The sequence below is a fragment of the Dromiciops gliroides genome, chromosome 5, assembly GCF_019393635.1.
Source record: "Dromiciops gliroides isolate mDroGli1 chromosome 5, mDroGli1.pri, whole genome shotgun sequence".
NCBI lineage: Eukaryota > Metazoa > Chordata > Mammalia > Microbiotheria > Microbiotheriidae > Dromiciops > Dromiciops gliroides.
Window position 1 is genome coordinate 205,499,306 of NC_057865.1, and position 9,619 is coordinate 205,508,924.

The window sequence follows — 9,619 nt, forward strand, 5'->3', positions numbered from 1 at the left end:
ACTGAGTGTTCCTGGGCTAAGATTGCCTTTCTTTTCAAGCCCTATGTCTAGGTAGATAAAGTGTTACTGTTTCAGATGATTACCTGACACAGTTAGATATTCCTGGTATTATCCCTATATTATAAATCAGATTTATGTGAGGCAGAGCTAAAACTAAAGATGCTAAGTCATTGTAGATCACCCAAGTAGTCCACAGTCTTGCCTTTATTTTATATATATATATATATATATATGTGTGTGTGTGTGTGTGTGTGAGTGTGTGTGTATACATTATATATATCTATATATCTATATATATCTATATATCTATATCTATATATCTATATCTATATCTATATCTATCTATCTATCTATCTATCTATCTATCTATCTATCTATATATATATATATATATATATATATATGGTTCCAAATGTTTGTCATGCCGTGGTGGGAGTGGGGATAAGCTCCCACTCTCTATAAAATGCTCCAATAGCATGTGTCTCAAATAGCCTCTGACAACCGAAGTCCAACTCCTGGCCTTCTCGTGGCAGAACTGTTTCTGCTAACAGGAGAAGGGGCGAACACGAGTCACTGGTGCCTTAAAACCTGTCGCTTCGGGCAGGTGGCAGGCAACCCGCCTAGGGGAAGGAAACCCTGATTTTAAACCTCCGCTGCCTTGTGGCTATACCCATATATGGGAAAGGCTTCGGAGGTTAGCCCCGAGGAAAAATCAGGAGTCAGAGTCCCTTAGGCAGTTGGATGTTGGACATCACATCCCTCTGGCAACTCCTGCGGCGGCACTGGTGCCAAACTATATTGGCTCTGCCTCTCCTTTGGATCCACCAATGTCACAGAGAGGGAAAACCTACTGCATGGGCAAAAGCTTGTTTTCCTTATTGATCTGCCCAGTCCAGCACCCTGGAGAGGACACTCCAGCTGATCCTCATGGGGTAGATTCAACAGGGGATACGGCAGTTACCAGTTATAAGTCACTCAGGAGCTGCGGCTCCCGGGACTGCGCAGCCACATTGTGGCCTGTGGCTCTTCAAGGCGCTGATCCATAGTTGTCCGCGACTAGTGGAAGCCTACTACTATATATATATATAAAATCAGCAGCAAAACTTTGTTACTTTGGTACTCTTGGCCCATATAAACTAGAAATACTGCCTCCCTACACTAATAAAATGTAAAGGAAGAGTTGGGATGTCTAAAACCCTTGCACAGGTTACTTTTTCTCTATAAGCATGAGTTTCCTCAGCTGTAAAATGAAGGGCTAGGCTATTTTTCCAACCTCATTGTGTATTAGTCTGCCTCCATCATTCTCTGATTAAGCCAAACAGTCCTTTCTTTTTCTCATATGGAATACTCCATGTCCCATTTGTGTGACTTTACACTGGCTCTTCCCCCACACTTGGAATGTTCTTCTTTCTCATTTCCACATCATAGAATCCTTCCCTTTCTTAAAGATGCATCTCAAGCACCACCTCCCCTACAAAGCTTTTTCTGATACCTTCTGCCCTCCCTTCCAAACTATCTCAGATTTTGTCTTTATGGGTATTTACTGTCTTTACACTTATTTTGCATGGAGGCACCAAAGAGAAGTGGATAGAGAACTGGCATTAGAGCCAGAAAGACCTTGATTCAAGTCTTCCTTTGACTATCTGTGTGACCCTGAGGTTAGGCACTTAATCGCTCAGAAACCTTATGTTGCTGAGAAGTGCTGATCCACATTAAGAAAGAAAGCTTCTTCAAAGTTCCTCATACCAGTGAATGGAGTCATATTTATTCTGCATACATTTATATATGTACTTGTTCTTGATAGTGATTATTTCATTTTTTGTATGAAAAATACAAAATTCCCTGTGCCTGGCATAGAGAAGTCCTTTAATCAATACTGTTGATGGGCACTGAGCATCCTTCTATCTATAAATCTGAGGCCTGTGATCCTCCCAAGTCAACAAAAGATAAGCCCAATTTACAAATATATTCCTTTGCAATTTCTTTCAGAAATCACTAAATAGTTTACCCTTGGTCTCATAACTATATAAAGCAAATACCAGCGTGACAATGTTTATACTAGCTCAGAGATGCATGAACACTCAAAAGCCTGCTCAAAATCCTCTTGAATTAAGTCAACAAATTTTATCCCTGTCACTGTGTACTGAAAGTACTGAAATGCTTGGTAATCATATCCTGCCCTCTTACACCTCATGCTATACAATTCTGTGACCTGACGTCCTAAGAAGCAGCATAGCACGATATGGGTTTTAGTGGAATGTACAATAGATAGATTCAGAGGACCCAGAATTGAGTCTCTTCTATTTGACTCACTAGCTTGTGACCTTTGGAAAGTCACTTCTCTAAGGATGAACTATCATCAAAACAGATGAAAGATCTCAGCACAGCTATTATAAATAAAATGAGTTACCTTATCTATGACGTTTTATAATCAATGAAGATATATAAATATGAGTTATTATTATTACTTTCATTGTTGTTGTTGTTGTTATCAAAGGAATGGAACTGTTTTCAAATTGCCAAACTACTGGCCCACAGTTATATAATAAGAGATCTATTTCAACCTTAGCTAAAAGTTCATTTTCATTGTAGACAGGGTGATGTCATGACTTTCAGTGAATTGGATGTAAGTGAGGGAGGGCTGTGCAAGGTCACCAACCTTACTCTTTCCTCCAGAGCCATCTTGGTCCAGTGGCAAGATATATATCAGGATGACTGGAGATGGCCCCAGATGTTTAAGGCAATTGGGTTTAAGTAACTTGCCCAGGGTCACACAGCTAGTGTTTGAAGTGAGATTTGAATTCAGGTCCTCCCAACTTCAGGGCCAGTGCTCTATCTACTGTTCCACCTAGCTGCGCCTGTAGTAGTGCTTACATGCTGGAAAAGGTAGCTCTTCACTTTGTGGTTGGTTCAAAACCAGGTTGACTCTCATGAACCAAAAGATATACCAAAAGTTTACTTTATGAGACTCACCATTCCAGTTTTTGGTCAAGGTGTCCATTTGAAATATCTTTAAATCTTCAAATATTGGAAACCTGATATGGTATCATGTTTTCAGGTAATATTTAAAAATATGAAATGCCTTATGAATGTACATGTCATTCCTGCACAGGGGTCTACTAATCTCTATATCATTTTAATTTTTGTATATTGCCATCAAAGTGAACATTTTAATATATACTTTTGAAAAACAAAATGTATGTGAGATCCATATCTTCATGTGCAGCTCTGTTTTTCTTTTTTGTGTGGATACCATTCTTTATAATAGTTTTAAGATACTGCCTTTTCATATGGAGGTTTGGTCCCAAATGGGGCAGGAAAAAATCATTGTTATTATTGTTGTTGTTTGATTGTTACAGTCCTGTCCAACTCTTTGGGACCCCATTTGGGGTTCTCTTGGCAAAGATACTGGAGTGGTTTGCCATTTCCTTCTCCAGCTCATTTTACAGATGAGGAACTGAGGTAAACAGGTTTAAGTGACTTGTCCAGGGTCACACAGCTAGTAAATGTCTGAGGCTAGATTTGAATAGAAGATCAGTCTTTCTGACTCCAGGTCCAGCACTCTATCTATTGTGTCACCTAGCTGCCCTACAGAAAAATTGCTTTTGCTTAAAGAAAAATAATTAAATCTTCAGGTAAACGATGTTAACATTGCCTACTTCATAGGACAACAACTTCCCAGGGGAATAGTTAGGTACCTGAAAAATGTAAAAAAAGAACTTTGGTTAAATAATAACTGCTAAAATCTGTGCACAAAGAAGTCATTTTCAGATATCTGATGAACAGTTTAGTTATAAAAGGGACAGAAAATTAGCTGTCACATCAATATAAATAAAGATGATGTCTTTTGTATGTAAACAGTTTGATGTTTTAAAGAGGCAGACTTTTATTTATTAAAATCTGATATTTCAGTATAAATAAATAGAATTTTAAGAAGCACACATTGTTAGAAATGGACCTTTTTTGAAGACTACAGAATCACTAGAACTAGGATATTTGCATGAGCAAATGTAAAAAGGCTTAGGAAGTTAAAAATCAAAGAAAGTCATATATCTGTCTGGAGACTATGCAATGACTTATGGAATGATTTGGTGAGTTTTACCTCATAGTAAGTGGTGAGTCCTGCTTACTATATAGGTTTGATTTTAGTCATTGAATCTAGGACAGTGGGTGAAGACTGAAGGACCTAGTAAGTGAAGATAGAAGAAATGAGAGGGGATTTTTTAAAAAGCATCCTCTGTTAGAGCTGTGAGAAGTTCAGCCAACAGGAGAAAGATGTCAGCTAGAGGGGCTGATTGATTGTAGAGGGACTCAATTTCATGTGCAATCTAGTACTCTTCAGTACCACTTAAGAGTTTGAGATCTTTAAAACTATCCAAAAGTGAATAATGCTTTCTGCTACCACATCTAGTTTTAGAAAGGGGAACAAACTGAAGCTATTTTGTTGTGAGTTCCAATCAGTCAGTATAGCATTCTGGTAAGTAAATATCTAGCTGGGCTTGTGTACATTTCTCAGACAGAGCCGGCCTGCTGACCTTTGCAGTTCTCTGGTTTAAAGGGAACTGCTGGGGGGCGACTAGGTGGCGTAGTGGATAAAGCACGGGCCCTGGATTCAGGAGTACCTGAGTTCAAATCCGGCCTCAGACACTTGACACTTACTAGCTGTGTGACCCTGAGCAAGTCACTTAACCCCCATTGCCCCGCAAAAAAAAAAATAATAATAATAATAAATAAATAAAGGGAACTGCTAAATAATTTAAGGATATATATTTTTTCTTTCTCTTTTAAGGATGATGGTGATTTGAAAGAGCTTGTAAATGTTTAGAACTCAATATGGAAAAGAAAGGGACTTGTCCAGCTGGAGAACTATAAGAAATATAAAGGTAGGAATTAGCAAGGAAGCAGCTATATGTGGTACAGATGATCTCGTATAAACCAATGACTTCAAAGTCTAAACCCAAAATTGTGAGTTCCCCTGAGCACAAGTTTTCCTCCATGGTGTGCATCCCTGAGAGATTTCTGCACCACTTTTCCCCGCAAGCACTGAGTGCATTGTAGGAGAGTAAGACCAAAGTTTATATGTGGATTGTAATGTAGTTGTTATTTCTGAATTTGTTTTGAAAAGTGCCTGCAACAGTATTATTATTTGGTTTTGCCTTATTGTTAAATAAATGGTTAAAGTATCATCATTATGAGTATTTGGTTTTGTGTTAATGAAAACACCCTGTTGGAGGCTCAAAAGTCAAAGTTATGAGTAAGGGCATTGTAATTCCTCCAGAACAGGGTTTCTCCTAAATCTCTGATTTTTTGTGTGTAGTCATATGGTGGTGTTCTTTCTGCCAGTGGAAAACTAGAATGAGAAAGGTAACATGTTACAACATGAGGGTCCATGCCTGCGACAGCCATGTCCACATTACATTTGTTGTGATTGAAGAAATATCCCAAACCCATGCAAGTTAAACTGTTTTTTCCCCTGGGAAGGTATTGAAAGCATCCTCTAGACTTTATTATATGAGGGGACTAAAAACTCAAATATCGCTTCCTAATCACCCAAGTAGAAAAGAGCCATGGGAAGAAACAAGTATTCTCTGATGCTTGGTGACCATGATGGGCAACTGACCAAGTGCTGATTTGCTCAGATGAATAAGTTCAGAATGATTTTTTGAATGACTTACAATCACCTTATTTCATTGTAATATCAAACATAAACTACTCCAAAGCTACCCTGATTCAAACTTAGCCTTTGTATACAGAAGTGTTCAGTTTTGTTGATGTTTGTTAAGTCTATAATTTAAAAATAGAAAAAAGTTTTAATATAGAAAAAAGAATCAATTTCTGGTAAAGATGAAAGAGTAATCTACTGCAAAGCCAATCATCTCTTACTCATGTACTCCAAAAAAAAAAATTGTTAATGGCACCAGTCTGAATAAACCTCAAGAAGCCTTAAGAAAAACTACTCAGTTGAAAGAGATGGGCTTTTATACACAGGGTTAAAAAAGTGAGGGACTTTCCAGGTGGTTCCAGGCTGTCTCATGGTTATCAGACAGGTATAGAACATTCCACAGCCAGTTGTAAGAGCTTTGACTATTGCAACATTCATGGGGCCATAAAGGGGTGGGGGAAGCAGGACCCTGAGGTGATTAAGGACCAGAGACAAGATGGAGAAACTTTACAAAATGGAGTTACTTTTGGTTACTTTGCTACTATTAAGAGATCCCCTGAACTTGTCCTTTTGAGTTACTATATTTTCCAGAAACACTGGACCCAGAGTATATAAGAGACCCTGCTCCCCACAGCTGACATAATTTGTTGTTTGCACCCCAAGTTGAACTCCCTATGTGTCCTTGGGAGTTAAAACAGGCACCAGTCAGTCTGCACTAGACCAGGAAACTGCTTGTGCAGCTGGTACCCTTGCAGTTAAGCAGACCATCCTATCTTCATGCTCTGGCAGGTCCCAAGGGAAAAGAATGCTGCTTTTGACATTGCCTTACTCCTCCCCTTGGGAGGGGTTTAGTCCTTTTCCCATCCCTACTGTTCCTTTTCTCCTCATATCCCCCTCCCACACAGGGAGCCTGGAGTCAAAGAGAATGGCCCCTGGAAGCCATAGTCCCTTAGCCCAGGTGAATGTAGACTGTCCACAGACAATTCATGCTATTTCCATAGACAAAGGATTATCTATTAAGCTGACAATAATTTGCTTATAGTTTGTTTCTTTACAAAAATAGATATGAAAGGGGCAGCTAGGTGGCACAGTGGATAAAACACTGACTCTGGATTCAGGAGGACCTGAGTTCAAATCCAGCCTCAGACACTTGACACTTACTAGCTGTGTGACCCTGGGCAAGTCACTTAACCCTCATTACCCCACCCCCACCCCCAAAATAAAAGATATGAAATTGAGTACAATAGCAACAACACTGTCCTGCTCACTTCTGTTTTAAATTGATTCATTGGTACTCTGGTATCTTGAGCACTAATTTCTGCACACATCTCCAGTTGCTGCCCTCCCATGATTGCCTTTAAGTTCTCCCTCATTACAATTTAATGCCAAGGGTAACCACTTATTTGTCTCTATTATGTAGGGATCATATCTTTATTCTCTTTTTGCATGCCTAGCACCCTTCCTGCCTCACAATTTCTTTTCCCTCCTCTTGGTTTCTTTTGGCCCAGATGTGGCACAGTGGATAGGGTGTAAGGGGTATGGCGGAGGCTGGAGTTCAGGAAGACTCACCCTCCTGAGTTCATATCTGGCCTTAGACTCCTACTAGCTGTATGACCATGGACCAATCACTTAACCCTATTTGCTGGGAGAAGAAAATGGTAAACTATTCCAGTATCTTTGCCAATTAAACTCCAAAAGGGGTCACAAAGTGTCAGACAGGACTGAAAAGACTGAACAACAGCTCCCTTGTGGTATCTGAAGGTCAAGGAAAACCCCTTCATACTTGAGTCTTATCTGGACAGGCTAGAACAGAGCCCTGAAGACTTCCCCTGTTGTTGTCCTTTACTGTCTTGCCTCAGAGCAGAAATTGTCCTCCCGTTTCTGTTCATTTCCTTCTGCCTCAGGTCACACAAGTCTTCCCAGGTCTCTCTGAATCTCTCCCCTTTACTATTTCTTAGGTCAAGTCAATAAGCATTTAGAAAGTAGCTACTCTGTGTCAACACATGGAGTAGCATACACAGTGACTACTGTATCTGCACAGAAGCTAAAAAAAACAGGTTGAAGATAACCAACAGCCCTCAAACATGTCAGTAAGTTAGAGGATGTCTACCCCAAGCATGTAAAGACATCTCCTGGCAGAATGGGCAGATGAGAACAATTTGTTCCAACAGTCATGAAGGCAGCCAAAGCAGGCAAAACTTGGTCAGACATTGAAGGTGCCAAAATCATCCACTACGTACCAGAGCCTCTTCTTGACTTTTGTCTTGCCATTGGACTTCAATGACTCTGAGAGAATGAGGTTGGTGACTTTGTGAAACTCTGCCTCACTTAAATCCAATTAACACAAATCTAGATGTCATCCCATGATGTCATTAGTCCTTTTTGAAAAAAGATGAATAATAATTGTAAGCACCTTGATCAAGCCCAGCAAAAAGACATGCAAAAAGACAGCAGGGAAACTAAAAAGAAGCCAGCATGAGAATGGGTAAAAAAAAAAAGTGGAAGAACACCTACATACTGCAGCATCTATGAGTTTTAGTGTACTGTTGAAGCCTTGAATGTGAGCATAGAGCCACAAGATGTGGGTCTCCATGTATATTAGTGTGATTTTAAGTGCATGTAAAAAATCTGTATGTTTGAATTGCAGTGTCTTGGGTACAGAATGGAAGCCCGTAGTGCCTACACCAAGGAAATTATAGAAGCCCTCAAAGTCTATAGCACTCTGAAATAGAAATAGCACTCTGAAACCAAATGATACTGGAGGTCCTGAAATCTACCAGTGCTTTCAGGGCAGATACACCAGAAGAAATAAAGGTAATCAACAGGAACCCTCATAAATGAGATGAGAACCAAATACTGTCCAACCAGCTAACCCAAGGATACAGAATAGGGCAGAGGATGATTCTGGTACAAAGTCATAACTCAGGAATTGAGCCTGGAGTTATGAAAAACAGGAAAAAATCCATATCAATTACTATCAAGAAAATTAACCCAAGTCAAACCAAAAAGAAGGTAATAATCCCTAGAATATTTCAAACACAGAGTCAGAGTGCAGGAAAAATGTTTGGCTGAAAGGACTACAAAAGGACCTAGAAGAAATTAAACAAGAGAAAAAATAATAACTATGAAAGAAATAAGAGTTATAAAGGAAAGTATTGGAAACAGAATAAATCTTACTCAAAAAGCTGACTTCATGAAAATGAGAATGGACTAAACAGAAATCAGTGACTCCATTAGATAACAAAAAATATTAGAAGAAAATTATAAGATTGAGAAAAAACTAAAAAAGGTGGGGTAAGGCATTTATTATGAAAAACAACTAAAAAAAAAAGAATAAAGAAAAACAACTGACCTGGGAGGCAGATCAAAGAGAGATAATCTAAGAATCATTAACTACCTGAAAACTTTGATCTCGCCCACCCCCCCTAAAAAAAGTATAGATATGACATTTCAATAAATCATAAATGGCAACTGCCCTTATCAGTAAGCACCAATGGGTTAGCTAAAAGAAAAAGAAACCTCCTGTAAGAAACCTCCAAAAAAACCTTTAAGCACATCTTTGCAAAAAACTAGAGCTTTCTGTTAAAAAAAACAAAACAAAACAAATACTGCAAACAGATAAAAAGGATGATTTCAAGTACCAGGAAAACAGTCAGGCTCACACAAGAATTGGTAGCTACTACTATAAAGAAAAGATCTTGGAATACAGTATTCCAAGAAGCAACAGTTAAAGTCTAAAATCAAGAATAGTATATCCTGCAAAGCTGAATATAATACTAAATGGGGGGGGGGCGCATTTGCCGGATTATTAATGGAATAGAGGACTTTAAGTATTCTTTGAAGAAATACTGTGGGGCAGCTAGGTGGTGCAGTGGATAGAGCACTGGCCCTGGAATCAGGAGTACCTGAGTTCAAATCCAGCCTCAGACACTTAACACTTACTAGCTGTGTGACCCC

The 9,619-nt window shown here is 39.1% G+C and overlaps 1 pseudogene; it reads right to left on the reverse strand.

Moving 5' to 3' along the window:
- Positions 1-3,067: 3,067 nt before the first annotated feature.
- LOC122730240 lies at positions 3,068-3,168 on the reverse strand (annotated as a pseudogene).
- Between the last annotated feature and the right edge of the window lie 6,451 nt (positions 3,169-9,619).